At 39.2% G+C, this 14,987-nt stretch overlaps 1 protein-coding gene and 1 long non-coding RNA gene across 9 annotated transcripts in view; one reads left to right on the top strand and one right to left on the bottom strand.

The window, feature by feature from the left end:
• TTLL7 (tubulin tyrosine ligase like 7) overlaps positions 1-939 on the bottom strand; it is a 66,047-nt gene extending 65,108 nt beyond the window's left edge. For 5 of the 8 annotated variants that reach the window (XR_015773352.1, XM_088060516.1, XM_088060518.1 and 2 more), the window contains exon 1: positions 819-933. The gene's annotated coding sequence lies outside the window, so the exon portion shown is untranslated. Of the gene's footprint in view, positions 1-90; positions 307-370; positions 389-818 lie in introns of those variants that run through there. The other 3 variants (XM_014250877.2, XM_014250875.2, XM_014250874.2) reach the window with 3 other exon arrangements.
• A 31-nt stretch (positions 940-970) lies between these two features.
• Positions 971-13,897, top strand: LOC148183691 (uncharacterized). The gene is made up of 3 exons (XR_015773392.1): positions 971-1,060; positions 11,268-11,410; positions 13,527-13,897. It is a non-coding gene; the product is annotated as an uncharacterized LOC148183691 (long non-coding RNA).
• The last annotated feature ends 1,090 nt before the right edge of the window (positions 13,898-14,987 follow it).

Genomic DNA, 14,987 nt, shown 5'->3' with positions numbered 1-14,987 from the left:
ATGCATAAGAAAGGCACAAAAGTGATCAATACTGAGACCTTAAGTCAGTTTCACAGCGTTCAGCATCAATTGCTTTTCCCTTTTGCTTACAGTTATGTGTGGTTTCAGCAGTAGAAAATCAAAAAGATCCCAGAGATTATGGGCTTCCAGCTAAGCACAGAAAGCACAGGAAGATATTTGACTTGCATCTCCAGAGATTTAACTTGTTCTACATTTCAGTCTCCACTGGGTACCACTGCCAAAAGACGATCCCATTTTAACCTTAACTGGCTCTGAAGAGACCTGGCCGTACATGCGATACGACCCGCACAGACGATGGGCTCCGCATGCAAAAACTGGGGGGAGGGGGGCGAGAAGAGAAAATTAATACCTTTAATCCTGACATGCCTCCTGGTTCCCTATTCCTCACACTGCGACACGCGCAGTCATCCTCCCTCCCCGCGCCAGGGCTGCCCGCTGCATTGAGGAAACTTCCCGAGGGGCCGCCGCCCGAGCTCCCGCCGCACCTGCCCGCGGCCCCGGGCGCACAGCGCTGCTCCGTGTGCCCCGGGGCAGCGGAGAAGCGGCGGGGCTGCCGGCACTTCCCCGCGCTCCCGCCCCGCAGCATCGCCCCGAGCCGACGACAGATCCCGTTCCTGCAGCCCCCGGTCGCCCAGCACGGCGGCAGCCCCCCGGCCGGACACGGCTTCCCTTCCCCGCCGGCGATGCTGAATCACTGCGGGCCGCCGATCCGCCGCCTCTCCCCGGGGGTGGCAGCCTGTCCCCCGCCGCCGCAGGAGGAGATGTCGCTCCCGGCCGGCCCCTCACCCTAACCTCACCTGCCGGGGCGCGGGCGGGCGGTCCTGGAGCGCTCCGGTGCTCGCGGGCGGCGCGTGCTGCGCCTCACGGGCGGCGCGATCCCGGGCGGGGCGATCCCGGGCGGCAGCATCCGCGCCGGGCACGGGCGGGAGGAGGAGCGGGAGGTTACGGCGGGGAGCCGGGACAAACCATTCCCTGCGAGGGGGCACCGCCAGCGGCCGGGCGGCCGGGCGGGGCGGGGAGCGCGGGCCCTCCTACACAGGTACGTGCGAGGATTGCAGCCAAGGGGCGGCGGGCGGCGTCCGCGGAGCGGGGCGGGCTGCGCCGCGGGCGGGAGCAGCACTGCCGGTCCGTCGGTGTCCCCCGCCGCTCGCGGTGGATCGGCCCGCGCTGCCTCGCTGCCCGAGGACGCGAGCGGACCCGGCGGTCGCGGGGCGCCCCGGGTGCTGCCCGCGTGGCCGCCGGGGGGAGCGGGGGGGGCCGCGCCGCCCTCCGGGCCGGCTGCGGCCGTCTCCCTTCGGCCCCTCCGAGCCGCGGGACGCGGAGCCGACTCCGGCTGCCGGGAAGTGCCTCAGGAACCCTGCGCAGCGCTCCCCGGCTGAGGAGCCCCGCGGGCGGCCCGAGCGCGCCCCACCGTGAGGCGCCGGGAGCCTCCCCGAGCGCCCGCGGGGCCCGGCGGCGCGCGAGGCCGGGGCCGGTGGAGGCGCCCGCGGGCCCGGAGCTGCCGGCGGTTCCCTGCGCACAGCCCCGGCACCTGCCCGCGAATCCGTGCCCTGCCCGCGGCCCCAAACGGGTTTTTTCCTCTTCCCCTTTGGACCCGTAGCCAAATGTTTTCCTCCCGTGTGCACAACCGCTGTTTGCCGCTCTGAAAGAGCCATTTCGGGCTTTTCCTGAAATACTTTGCAGACTCACGTGACCTAAGCAGGTAAATGCAATAAAGATTGGAAAAAATAGAGAAACGCTTGTCAATTTTTATTTTTTTTAGGAATTTATCAGAAGAATAAAAAGTTTCACAAAAAAAAAAATACTTAATAAATAATAAAATCCCAAGTGAAATTTAGTCAGTTATCTCAGTAGATTATGTAGTATCCTCTGTGTTTACCAAGGTTAGCCCAATGCACAAGCAGCAGAAGTCACCATGGCAGTTGATTTCAGCTGCATCATGTTTGCTGTGGAACTAGCTGTAATCTTTTCTTGACTTCTTCTGGTTTATTAATTATCTTACTTTGTTCATACTATTATGTTCTTACATCACACATTCCTCACTACTACGTACCTTTAAAATCAATTCCAGACTAGTCTTCTCTGTACAATCTCTTGGCTAAAATAAGAATGTCTACAGCTACCTTTTTAAGGCAGTTATAAATATATTCAGTTGGCTTAGTTTCAGGTTTTCTATTTCTTGGTCATAAAGAACTGAAATAAAGTAGACAATGTTAAATGAAAATGAAAATTTAATTGCAAGTTGATCAGCATTAAGTTTTTTTACTGTATTTTAACATCTTTTGAGGTAAGTTAATACTTTAAGAGGAACAGATTGTGGACTTTTTGCAAATGTTAAAATTATTATTAAGGACAGAAAACCACATGAAAAATCCTTTAGGAAATCCTAGAGAGATGTCAGGCTGTTTTCTCATGTGTGGTATCAATTTGTAGCTTGTAAAGTTGAAGAATTTACTTTTTACAGATATGGCATTTTTCATTGGGTTGGATGACAGATTACATTGTGGTTTTTTACTGTTATACAGAAATTATGATTTATTTCCCACTGAAATGTTTGTTGGGCCTTTCAAAAATAAAAAGAAAAAAAGAGCAGTGGTGTAATTTCTGGCCACAAACATGTACTCTGATAGAAGCTCCCATGCTTGTTTGTGTAGGTAAATGTAGTAACAGGTCTAAATTTTAGTGATAGAAAGCCCATGCTAAAGCAATGGGATCTAAGCCCGTCCCCATGTAAACAGCCATTATTCTCACAGCTGTGCCAAAGCTGTGCTCCAGGATGCTCCTGAGGAAAGGTTTGATTCTCGTTCCTTTAGTCATTTGGAATGCTGCCACTGACTGCAGATGAAACCATTTGCAAGGCTGACATGCATTGCACATTATCTCTGGGTCAAAGCTTGGGTTGGGCCTATAGCAGACCATGCCTGCTTTGTTTTAGTGGTGTGTCCACATTCCCAAACCAGGCCTCTCCACCCCAAGCGACGTGCACACCTATGCTGAGGAAAGTACATTGGGGAGAGCAGCAAACCACAAGTAGGAACAAGTTTGTGATGAGAGATTGCACCCAGCTGTTGCTTTATCATTCACAGGCAAACCTAAACTTTGGGAATAGAGTTGTGACCTGCTTGGCTCCTGGGAGGATCCTAGGAAAAGCCTCCCCTTCCAGGTGCAGCTTCCTCTTCTCAGAGGGCTGGTACCAACAGGTGCTGTTCTCAGCTGGGAAAGTGCAACCCGTGGTACATCCTCCCAGCAAAGGCCAGAGCCTCACAGCAGAATGCTTTTTCTCCTCTCCGTTCCTGGGAGGCAGGAGGCATTAATCCGTTCCTGAACGTGCTTTTAGTTGTTGTTTCCCAGAAGCAGATCAGATTTACTTTTTTTAATGCGATCTGCATTCTGAATCACTCTGAGAGTAAATGGTACTTGCTACCTCCATGTTGAAACATTAGAGCTAACAAAATGTAGTAAGGAACCAAAGCAGGGTATTAAATGAACAGATGCTTAATTAGGAGCATTAAATGGAGTTATATTTTTAATATTGAGCTAGTTTAAATATTGAATATTGATGCACTCGAGAACAGATGTGCCTAGATAATTATTGTAAATAGAACTAGTAATAAAAATACCTTTTATATGGCATGAAGATTATCTCATGAATTTCACAAATGAACAAACAGGAAAGACAGATAACCACAGATCAGGAGGAAAGTCCTTTCTCAGAAATCTACATATTTCTAAGAATTTTCCTAGGTTTTTCCATACAGAAGTTCTTGATTCCTTTATGATTTGAATTGTTACAATAGAAGAATGGTGAGGGCAATCAGATCAGTTCTATCTTCAAGAGAAAGATTGATGATTTATTTGAACACAGTTCCTATTTCACTCTTCCTGTTACCACGAACATATTCCCTGAATAATTATAAGCACTGTAATGCTGTAAGTGTAATCCATCTCCAAGTCAGTAAATACAATGTCCTCAAATTACAAAGAGGATAATTAAATTCTCTAAAGAACACTGCTGTTTGAACAAAGTCACAAAATAGACTTGGAAATGCACCTATTTCTCCTGCTCACTCAACTGCCAGCTTACAGAGCTGCAGTACGATTCACAGTCTGATTTGGCCTAGAAAACTTGAAGTTGCATTTTACCCCTACTGTTGAAACAGGCTCTGTCCTTGTGCAACTGTTAGTACCGGCAAATGCCAAAAAAGACCTTCAAAACATTAAATGTGACAATTATGAAGTTCAAAAGCTTTGAAACAGAATCAGCATACAGATTTATAATAGGAATAATGGCTATTCCTATTAGCTTATAGTTATAAAATAGTGTATTTTCTTGTTTGCACAACACTCATCTTAGAATATAATTTACTAAGTAGATAATTACACTTTTCTAAGCAGGTGCATTTTCCCACTTGCTATGAAGCCATGTCCAAACAATCTGTGCTGTCATAAACCATCCATTTCCTAGCATCAGCCTAGAAAACATTACCAACGAAGAAACAAGGTTCAGCTGAACTTCCATCCCTATACTTTATATTCCCTTAGAATTCTTGCTACAATACTTCTCAGCTCATACATAATTTTTGCTTCAAAAAGCAACACCCATTTCTTTTATAACCCATCTGCTCAGTGTGTTAGCAAAATCCGTGCAACAGCTTCCCAGCAGCACCAACACCTGCTAACAGGGGATGGTGTTTCAGGCAGATATTGCCAGCCTGTCACAGCTTCTTATCTCCTCTCTCTCTCTAATCTTCAGAGTACTGTCTGGGATTATCTCCTGGAAATCAAATGCCCAGCAAGATGGCTTGTTACTTTTTTTATGTATCTGCAAACACAGACTTGATTGAGTTCATTAGTGCCATAAACATCTTTTATTATACAGAGCAATGTGGATTTACAAGCTGTAGTAGTTTGATATTGACATAATGTAGCATTTCATATATAATAACTTTTTATAGTCCTCATCACTCCAGACATGCTCTGGGTGAAACTCAGTACTGATATAAGCAGATACCATAACACCAAGGCTATCCACAGACTACAATCAATTATCCTTAAGCTTAATGAGGTTCCTTTGGTTCAAGCATGATTTTGAACAGCTTTAAGATAGGAAGACTTCTGTTTTAAACCACACAAAATATAATTTCAGAGCATCTGTATCTGTTTAATAATCAAAGCTTGGAGGTTTTTCTTCAAATATCTTCAAGTTTCCATCTGCTGTCTGCCTCTGTTTAAGAAAGGAAGACCCAGAATTTGAGCAGTTTGGAGAAACCATTCCTTTTATTGAGCAGCCACAAAGAAAAAAAGTTACTCTACTGTATGAAGGCTGTAAGATCAAATGAAGCATAAGCTGAAGGAAAGTGGAAGCTTATCTGTTGGTCAACTAAGTTACGAGGGTCATCCAGGAAATAAAACCAGTTTTTGTGAATATTCACAAACTGGGGCAAGTTCATACAATGGTACTAAATACTTATGCTGTTGCTGGTGTTCAGGCCCAAGTAGAAAGAGGGGTGTGAGCTGCTCCTCCTTTGCAGTTGGACAGAGGAATGGAATCATTATTTTAAGCAATATGGTCAAATATGAGAAAAGTGGACATGAGATTTCCACCCCAGCAAAGTGGTCTTTTTCCCATGCAAGTCCTTTCACAGTGTAAAAGTTCTCAGTATCTGTTCAATCCATACCTTACCAGGTATAAGTGGAAATTCATCCATACAGGTTTGTTGAAATAAGTCTGAAGTGATTGGCTCATTACTTTGATGTATTGTAATGTGAAAACTATTGGGTTTTATATTACTGTCACCAAACCACAACCATTTTTAAGATAGATAATTGGTGTCTAAACTTAAAGCTTAAAGATGCTCTGCATCTTTTGAAGATGATTCAATTGACAGAAAAGTTTGCATTTATTTTCATTATTATGGTCTCATTATGCTTTTTTAATTTAAATTTTGCCTGGGAGGAAAATAAATAATTTTACATAAGATGCCAGAATTTGTTTGGATAGGGTAATACACCTCCTAAACAAAACTTCTATTCACTTGGAAATACCATATAAAAGAGTTACTCTCCCAGCATTGCTATCAGGTAAAAATCAGGCATTTCTATTAAAGTAATGGATACAGATTCAAATGTATTCCAAGGCCACTGGTTCAATGTCACACCAGGCAATGAATTTGTGCCTATCAGATTGTCAAAAGCCACACTGGAGATAGTGTGAAAGATGCACAAGGTTGGAAAAATCTATTATCAACATTAACCTAATTTACTTCATACTTTGTAAACTGCTTGAAATATGACCTCTGGAGCCCCTGGCTGAAGGAAGTCATGAGACCCAGGTCCCATTGACATGTTCAATAGATTAGATATCAGAATGTGATAAAATTTAGCATATTTAATATTTATTAATGTATGCCTCAATATTTTTCATTATTAAGTAGGATTTTCATACACTACCTTCAGAATCTGTGATCTGCAGAGCATTCCTACAGTAGAGATACCAAGTAAAACCATTTCCAAACTATTTGTTCTAGACACAAGTTCACAAGTAGCTAAACTACAGAAAACTTCATATCACAGAAACACAATACTTTTCATATGAAGAGGACTATTAAAGACTTGATTTTTGCTTAAATAGAGTAAAACTGTATGCAGACTATTAATATGAAGTTTGGATTAAATTAATATGCACTATTTAAACACTGAAATATTTCAGTTCCTTAATATTTCTAGAAACAAATTTCTCAAAAATACCCCTAGGTTAGATGAGAAACTCCTTCTTTGGGCTACCATTGTACCTCAAGGCAGTTTGCAAATATGTGGACAACAATTTTTAGCTTGCTGGGGAAAGCATATTTCTTTTATACAACTGTAAGTTAATTTTGCAATGATGAAAATACTTTTAATGACAGCAACAAGACTATAGAATCCTTTCAGTTTTTTTATTTTTTTAAGTAGAATATTTAGCCTTCTTTACAGGGAGATGGTAGAGGTTTCTGTATCATGTGATACACTGAAGATGGGATTAAATATTTTCACATTCATAAACATTTCATTTCTAGGTAGGTGTTTGAGACACCTCAACATAGTAGCATTACATTAGAATACATAGTGACTTCTCTAGGGCAGTAAGACAAAGAAATCTCATTAAACAGCAGAAAAGTCTTCTTAATACTACTACTCCAGGATACACTGAGCTGCAAAATGCAAAGAAAACTAACTACATATACTGAATTCTGATCCATCAGGACTCAAGTAGGTATATATGATGTCAGATGCTCAGGCACCTCTACAATGCAATTCTGTTTCCAGGCATGCCCTTTAGCCAGGCAAGGTGAGCAGCTTGAAGGAAGAACATGTTGATTCTTGCCCACTCAAGGCAGGATGGCTCAGGATGCTTCTATAGAGAAAAGATAGAAACTACTGTGGTGAGGATAAAGACTATCTAGCCATGTGCATTTATTGGAATAGTTAAGTCTAGAATTACAGCAGTCTCTTTTGCAGCATGTAATAAATCCTACCAAATCTGAGTTTGTGCAACATGGCACTAAGTATTGCAGGATCAGAAGCTACTGAGATGGGTCAGCTCTGCACACAAGAAATACAGAACATAAGAAGACACTGACAAAAAGTACTCACTGAATCAGGGCTATGTGCAGCAGTCTCAATCTTCTGCAAATTAGAGGAACCTTTAAGGATTCAGATTTCTATTATAAAGATACTGATATGTTTATCAGGAGGTAGCAAGAGCAGGGCTCCTTGCTATGGGAACATGAGCTAAGAGAGCTTCCACAGCCCTAAACAAGGCAGAGCCAAAGTGGACAAACCCAACGAAGAATCATATCCTAAAGCACTATCACATTGACGAGGCAGATCCAAGGTCAGGCCAGGAAGTCAGTCAATAGACAAGCATAAGGTCCAGCAGTTACCAGGCAGATCCATCACAAAGCCAGGAGTGAATCCAAGCTGAGGAGCTGCCTGAGCCACAGCCATGTTACAGCTCTACAGGTGATCAGTACTTCTCCAGTGTAACTACAGCAAGAGCTGTGAACTCAGGGCTGACCTTAAATAGAGCTCCTGATCCCATGGCTGTAGGGAGGTCCTAGCTGAGGCTTCTCAACACGTTTAACACATATTAGTGTCCTCAGTGCCCTGACACAACAGGATTTAGAGGAACCTGGAATTTAATTTATTTACTTTATTTAATTTGAAATTCTGTAGTAGAGATTGTAGGACTTTGCTTTTGTGTTATCTTTCACAAGGAAATTTTGTACAGTATATCTTATATTAACCAATATTTACCTGGATAGGCATATGAAATTTAATTCAGAGTGTAGAAGGAACTTCCCTGTTCAGAAACAGAGTTTTGTTTGCCCTTTCAATCAAATATTGCTTACTATTTGCAACCAGAATTTCTGGTTCTAGAAAAGGTAAACAACATAAGGGTTAACTTGCAGGACAACTAAGGATACCCTGACATAGGTAACATTTTCTACAGCCTGAATAATATCTATTTGCTCTTGTTCTGTGACATTTAGAGACTGAAAATTTGTCTCTATTGTGTAGCACTCACCAACAGGAACTATTAACAAAGATTACAAATAAACTGAAATGTGTGGAGTGAGGACTTGTGGAAGCACACTCTGAAATGATCTCACTGAGAGAATGCAAATTTCCATGCACAAAATAACTCTTGTCTCAAAACTTGTTTTATCCCTTTTTAAGATAATGAGTAGGATGCAAATGTAGAACAGATAGCCTGATATTAACCTTCATAGCTTTAAAGCACAGTGCTTCTGTTAAAAATAAGAATTTTACCACCAATGATCCAGAGCAGACAGTGGCAGATTATGGGTTTGCTACAATCCAAGTCCCATCCTACTCCTATGTCAGACCAAAAGTCTGCTGCGATACAGTGAGTAGAAGAGAAAAAACATGTAACGTTTTATAAAAAAGTGCAGTGGACTCAGCAGCTCCATGGCAATTTGATTAGATTTTACCATTCAAAAGTTCAGCCACAGTAACAGAGGATTAAAATTGTCATTCAATTTAATTATTCTGCATTTTACCCTGATTTGACTCAGGTATACTTTCTGATTACTTTGTTCTCATATTCAAGACCATCTAGGACTTAAGATTGTGTGAATTTGGATTACATAAACAAGAATTGCTTTATATTCCTTTTCCTCTCTCAGAAAAATGAAGGCAAGGATGACTTTCACAGGATTCAACCAAAAGTTCTAAATAACTTAATATTAATTTTTGAGATCCAGTGGGCCTAATAAAGCTAGTACTTCTTACTTTTTCATCATTTAACTGCAAACTCAATGACTTCACATATGAAATTATGTAAGTTTTTCATAGCTAAAGTTTAAGAGGAGTATTTTTATATGAAGTACAAGTTATGGAGCTGTCATGTTAACACAAACTAAATGGAGATCCTCATCTTAAACATTAGAAATATAAAATTGAGTTCAAAGTTAATTAGTTGTTCATCTATGACCAAGTTCACCTGTCTATACATCTCCCATGGACAGAAATTATTTTATAGATAGCAAGAGAGATATACACAAATAATATAATATTTTAAATCTGGGAAAAAAATAATGTAATAACTTTATATTACTACTTTTAACACTAATATACAGCAGTATCATTTTCAGAAGAAACTTGTCGTATCGAAACACTGCCAGGAGAGGAGACATTTTAAAACATTAGCTGGGAAAAAAAATGAGTTCTGAATTATCAAAACATCCAGTTTGTTTTCTTGTTTTGGGAATATTTTGGGATTTTTTTTATTATCACTTCTTCAGAAGTAATTACTTCTTCAGAAATCTGTGTAAGATAGAACCTGATGTTTCATATCAGTAAAAAAAAGCTTTGAAATATTTATCAGCTAACAAATATTTAGCCCCTCTACTTATCACGTTTAATGGCAACACATTTTGCAAGTGGTAATTTTTTCACCGTTATCTGAATTTCACTAGTACTTTTAATTACATTCTAATGGACTTTTTTAACCTTTCTAAAGCTATCACCTGAAAATGAAAAAAAATTATATTATCAAAAAAAGGTAAGTAGAGTTGTCACTTCTGTATAGTCAATGTATTCTTTCTCATATTCTTCTTCCATTACATATAAATATTTAATCAGTATATATTTATGTCACAGCAGAAAGTAATATAGAAAACAAGAAAAAAACTGCTGCCAAAAATCATGTTTATTTTTTTCCACATATCATAAATTAAAACAGACTGTAAGTGCATGCAGCATTCAAAAAGAAATGTACAAAACATGTCTGTGAAAGTCTGTCTGCTCATATAGGTAAGGCTACACTGGATCTGTCTGTCCCCAGATGACCTCAATTTTCCTCAAGGTCCCCAACTTTCTGAAGACCACACATTTTTCCACTGATATTTACAGGGGTTGTCTAGGCAACCCGATGAAACAGATTTAAAGGGGCCTGCCCTGTCTGTGCTGTGGACTCCAAACTCACAGCAAGGAAAGGAGCCCTGCCTGTAGAGAAACACAGCCTGGGGTAGGAGAGTCCTCCAAATTTTAGCAAATCTTTTCCTACAACTGCTTGTTGTATCAAAGAAACAAAAGACTACTACAATTATTCTTTACATAGACATGGTGAGTTTTGATTCAGACTATGGATTGTAATTTTTTTTACTGAAACAGATAATATTAACATGGTTTAAATTTCCTTATGATCACATTGGATTTTTATGTCCAAGAAGTGACAGTGATGACATTATTGAGTGACTATGATTAATTATTTCTATTATGTTAGAAAACAGACACTCCATTCAAAATTAGGCCACCATTGTGATGCAGCTGTACAAACTTATATTAAAAGACTGTCTGGACCAGAAGTCTGCAAATTACTGCACTTGGAGTCATCAGGGAAAAGACATGCAGCACACATGGAGCACACACAGGCAGGGATGAACCTGGACAGTGTGTGTGTTGCCAAGATTGTAATAAAATCTTTTGTAATAAAGATTGTAATAAAACAGTTTCTCCTAAGTAAAGCAACACTTTTTCTCTCCAAATGAGATAGGTTACCATCTCCTCGTATTATATTTCTTAAAAGACCATATTGCATATTTTCCTGTTGCATGAAGTTTTTCAATTCTTCCATAATTATTTTATCTGTTTTCCTCTCTTGTGCACATGTAAGTGCTCCAATTCTCCTGGCTTCATTTTCTTCTCTCCACCATTTTCAAACTTTCTCTTCTGTCCTGCAGCCCAGCCTTTCTCTTCCCTCCTTCCTTGAAATCCTAGCTGCCATGGAAGTCCTGCTTTCCAACACAACTGAAACTTTCAGAAGCCTTTTAATTGTAAACTGTAAAACCCTAAAATTTGTGGATGAAAAAGCACTCTATAAATGGTAAGTATTGGTATTGATTGTGTTATTAATATTTGCATGTTAAAGGATCAATATACAAACCATTTAGCTCCCTCTTCAAACAATGCATTAAAAAAAAATATTCCTCTCTTGTCATCCAGAGGGAAATTTAATTTGAAGCTGAAGAAGAGAAATTGCAGCCTAGATTTAGTATTTCTAAGAAATTATAGGAATCAGTTATTTACCCAAGAACCTTTTCTAACATGTCTTTTGTGCCTATTCAATATACTACTGTATGCTAACTCTGAGGAATGGATATGGCCAATTATACTCTTCTCACTTCAATAAATTGATGCAATATTATTGCAGAAATTAAAAAGAGGATGCAAGAGAAGTATTTTCTTTGAGATAGTTTATGAAGAATAACAGGCTCAAAACTAAAAAATATACCCAGGTCTTGTGCTGCAGATAACATCCTGATGTCACTGATGACAAAACTTTATTTGAGTATGAAGAAATCAAGATTTCATTTGAGATTTCAGAAAAATTAGTTTCTTGTCAGCAATGGCTTTTATGGCCTTTGTCCCTGCTTGTGTGTTCTCAGGAGATCAGAAATCTGATTTGTCTTCTCACTAATGATGAGGAAAGGCCCAGAGTGATTTAGACAAGCATTCAACACTATCAGTGAAAATTAAGATCTAATGCACCAAATATTTGGAGGAGGCAAGCAGCACACCAAACTGTGCTGCTGAATTCCATCAGTTTTGTTAACTCTTACAAAATAACCATTTTGGTAGTAAATCTGCAGTAGAGCGGAGGGAAAGAGCAAGTAAATGGAATAGGGTGGCAAAGAAAAAAAAGGAGGCCAAAAGGGATGGAAAAGAGGGAAAAGCAAAGTGTAATATATAGTAAAATATATTATTATATTATAATTTATAGCATATAAAGCCTTTGGATTGTAGAAAAGAACTTTTTTTTGGGGAGGAATGGAAATATAACTTTTTTTCAGCAGTATAAAAAATATAAAACTAGGAGGAACAAAAAATATCTGATTGAATCACAGGATAATTTTTACTGTGATAAAGTAGACGGAAGGGAAGATTTCTGAGGAGAAATATCAAAGGGTAAGCTTTGATATCTAGCTGTTTCAAGTGATCTACACATATAATGCCATCACCTCTGAGTTAAAATGTTGCACCTGAGCATAAGAAATAAATGCAGATGTTATCCTAAGACAGTCAGATTTCCATAGATCCTCTGTTAGAGACCTTGATTGATCCATTTTAGTTGAAATTATTTGAAAGGAATTACAGCATTGGAAATGAGAAATGTTTTAGGATAAATTTTATTTGTAGACATTTATTGGCTAATATATTACTTGGGGATGCATCTGATCTTTGCACAAAGAGAATGGAGTTCTTTCTTGTAAATGTGATGCTTAAAATCATAATACTTAATACCAATTTAAAATCCCCATTTTTCATATTCATGTGCAAAAAACATATTTCACATGATTACTGTCTTTTAATATTGATTTAAAAAATAAAAGCTTCACTGAAAGCATTACATTTATTTCACCCATTATTAGAAAACTACTTCTATATTTCAGACGTGAAACTGAGTTTAGAGAAAATCTGGCTTGGACTAAATGCAAATAGAAGTCAAAGTTCTCTGTTTCATGAGATTAAACCAATGATTGAAAACACTCAACTTCTCTTTCTTGGTGAATCAGCCATACATCTATTAAATATAAAGAACATCTACTAATATCAAAGCATATCTGACAATCTGACAATGGCTTCTCAGATTCTGGAGTTGAGAGGAAAAAACTTTTACATTGACATTTGCATTACAACCACTTGAAATAGCTACTTCTTCTTTGTGCTAATGAAAATTAATAAGTTCTTGGTATGCACTGTAGATATTTCTCCTTTTAGCTTTTTGAGTCAAAGACAAAGCAAAATAAATCTAAAAATAATAAATAAACTTTATAAGCTGTTTTTTGGCTGGTTTTTTTTCATATGCAAAGTGGCTTTCACTCTTTTTTTCTTGCATGGATTTTTTAAAATAGATTCACACCTATAAATATGATACTATAATTTATTTTACTTATTATTTCTCCTAATGAAAGGTTGCTGGTCTAAATATTCTTTTATAGATTTAGCTTTCTGGCTTGTAAGTGTAAGGGGAAAAGCACCGAAGCCACCTGACTGAAGATCTACTGAAACCCTTTAAGCCTGGAATGACCACACATTCATGGCACTAGCAATAAAAAAAAAATAATAAAAAAAGACACTGAGAACAAATTGAAGCCTTTAAAGGCTCAGACTCTGGAAATACGAGAAGCTACTGGAAAAGATGGCAAGAACACTTCAGTGTACATCTGGAAGCAGTAAGTGTTTTTCAAAAGCAAGTCTATCAGAAAGAGGTTTTCCTTCTGAAAATAGCAAGTGCTGATGCATTTGGCATATTTAACACTTCTCAGCAATCCAAGAAAAGGAGGATATTCATGAAGCTGTTACAAGAAATGAGGAGTATTGCATTCTAAATAAAAATGAAGCATATTAAATTTATATGTTTTGGTCCTGAATGTTTAAAAGTGTCTTTAACTTTATAAGATTGGGGTGACAATTTTATCTGCTAGAGGTGTACAATAAAGCATGGCATTACCCTGACATAGGGTAAGACCTATTGAGGATTTGTAGATTTAAAAAAAAAATTAAAACCCTTTTAACTTTAAAAAGCCACTGGTTTTCAACAGAAAGTGGAGCAAATAATACAGAAATAGACTCCCGGGAGAAGCAGACTCCAGATGAGGCAATTTAGAATCTGCCAAGAAACTAGTATGTGAATCAGTGTTGGACTGGACAGTGCTTTGGAACCTTAGATATTACCAAAAGCTGAAAATACCATAAGACAAAGATATCAGAGGCAGAAAAACACCTAGAGCTGGAATTCCTGAGCAAGGCATAACAACATAAATAAAGCAGAGGGAAGATTCTGAACATTAAGCAGCAGCTTGTATTAATTTGTCTTCAGGTGCCAGGGGTCTGAACCATGAAGAAACTGGATGTTGCTGCCTTGAATGATTGTTTTCTTTAGAATAAAAACACTTGTAGCAAAAGATGATGTGGGTAGAAGAAATAGTAAACATAAGAGCAAATGGGACATATTACCTTCAGTTAGGTGTATATGCATAGGTCCTAGTATTTCTAGGAACTGCTGTCACTCTGAGATAAAAGCAGCATGTTGTAGAAATATAAAGGGGTAAAAATACAGGTTTATGAAAGTGGGGTTTTTTTCTGTTTAAAAAATATGCTTCTAGAAATGAAAAATAAAACAGGAAAACCATCTTAGACTGTTCCTATTTTTAGATGGCACTACTAGAGATATTACAGCAGAGCTGATTATGCATTAAGAACCTTTTTATTAACCAATACAGTGATATGTGACAGAGGGACACAATTTACAGGACTTACATTTAAGCAGAATACAGTGAAGCCCAGGTTTAGATGTTTAGATGTGAGACCCTTATTATTCCTCACTTATTGGGTGCAGACTAAGTAGGAAAGCCTGCTGAACTCTTTGAACTTTCCCAGCTAGAATTAAAATGACCTTC

This window comes from Pseudopodoces humilis, chromosome 10 (assembly GCF_049639895.1).
Source record: "Pseudopodoces humilis isolate 2021_Gansu_Grassland_sample_001 chromosome 10, ASM4963989v1, whole genome shotgun sequence".
Lineage (NCBI taxonomy): Eukaryota > Metazoa > Chordata > Aves > Passeriformes > Paridae > Pseudopodoces > Pseudopodoces humilis.
This window is presented reverse-complemented; position numbering and strand designations above follow the sequence as displayed.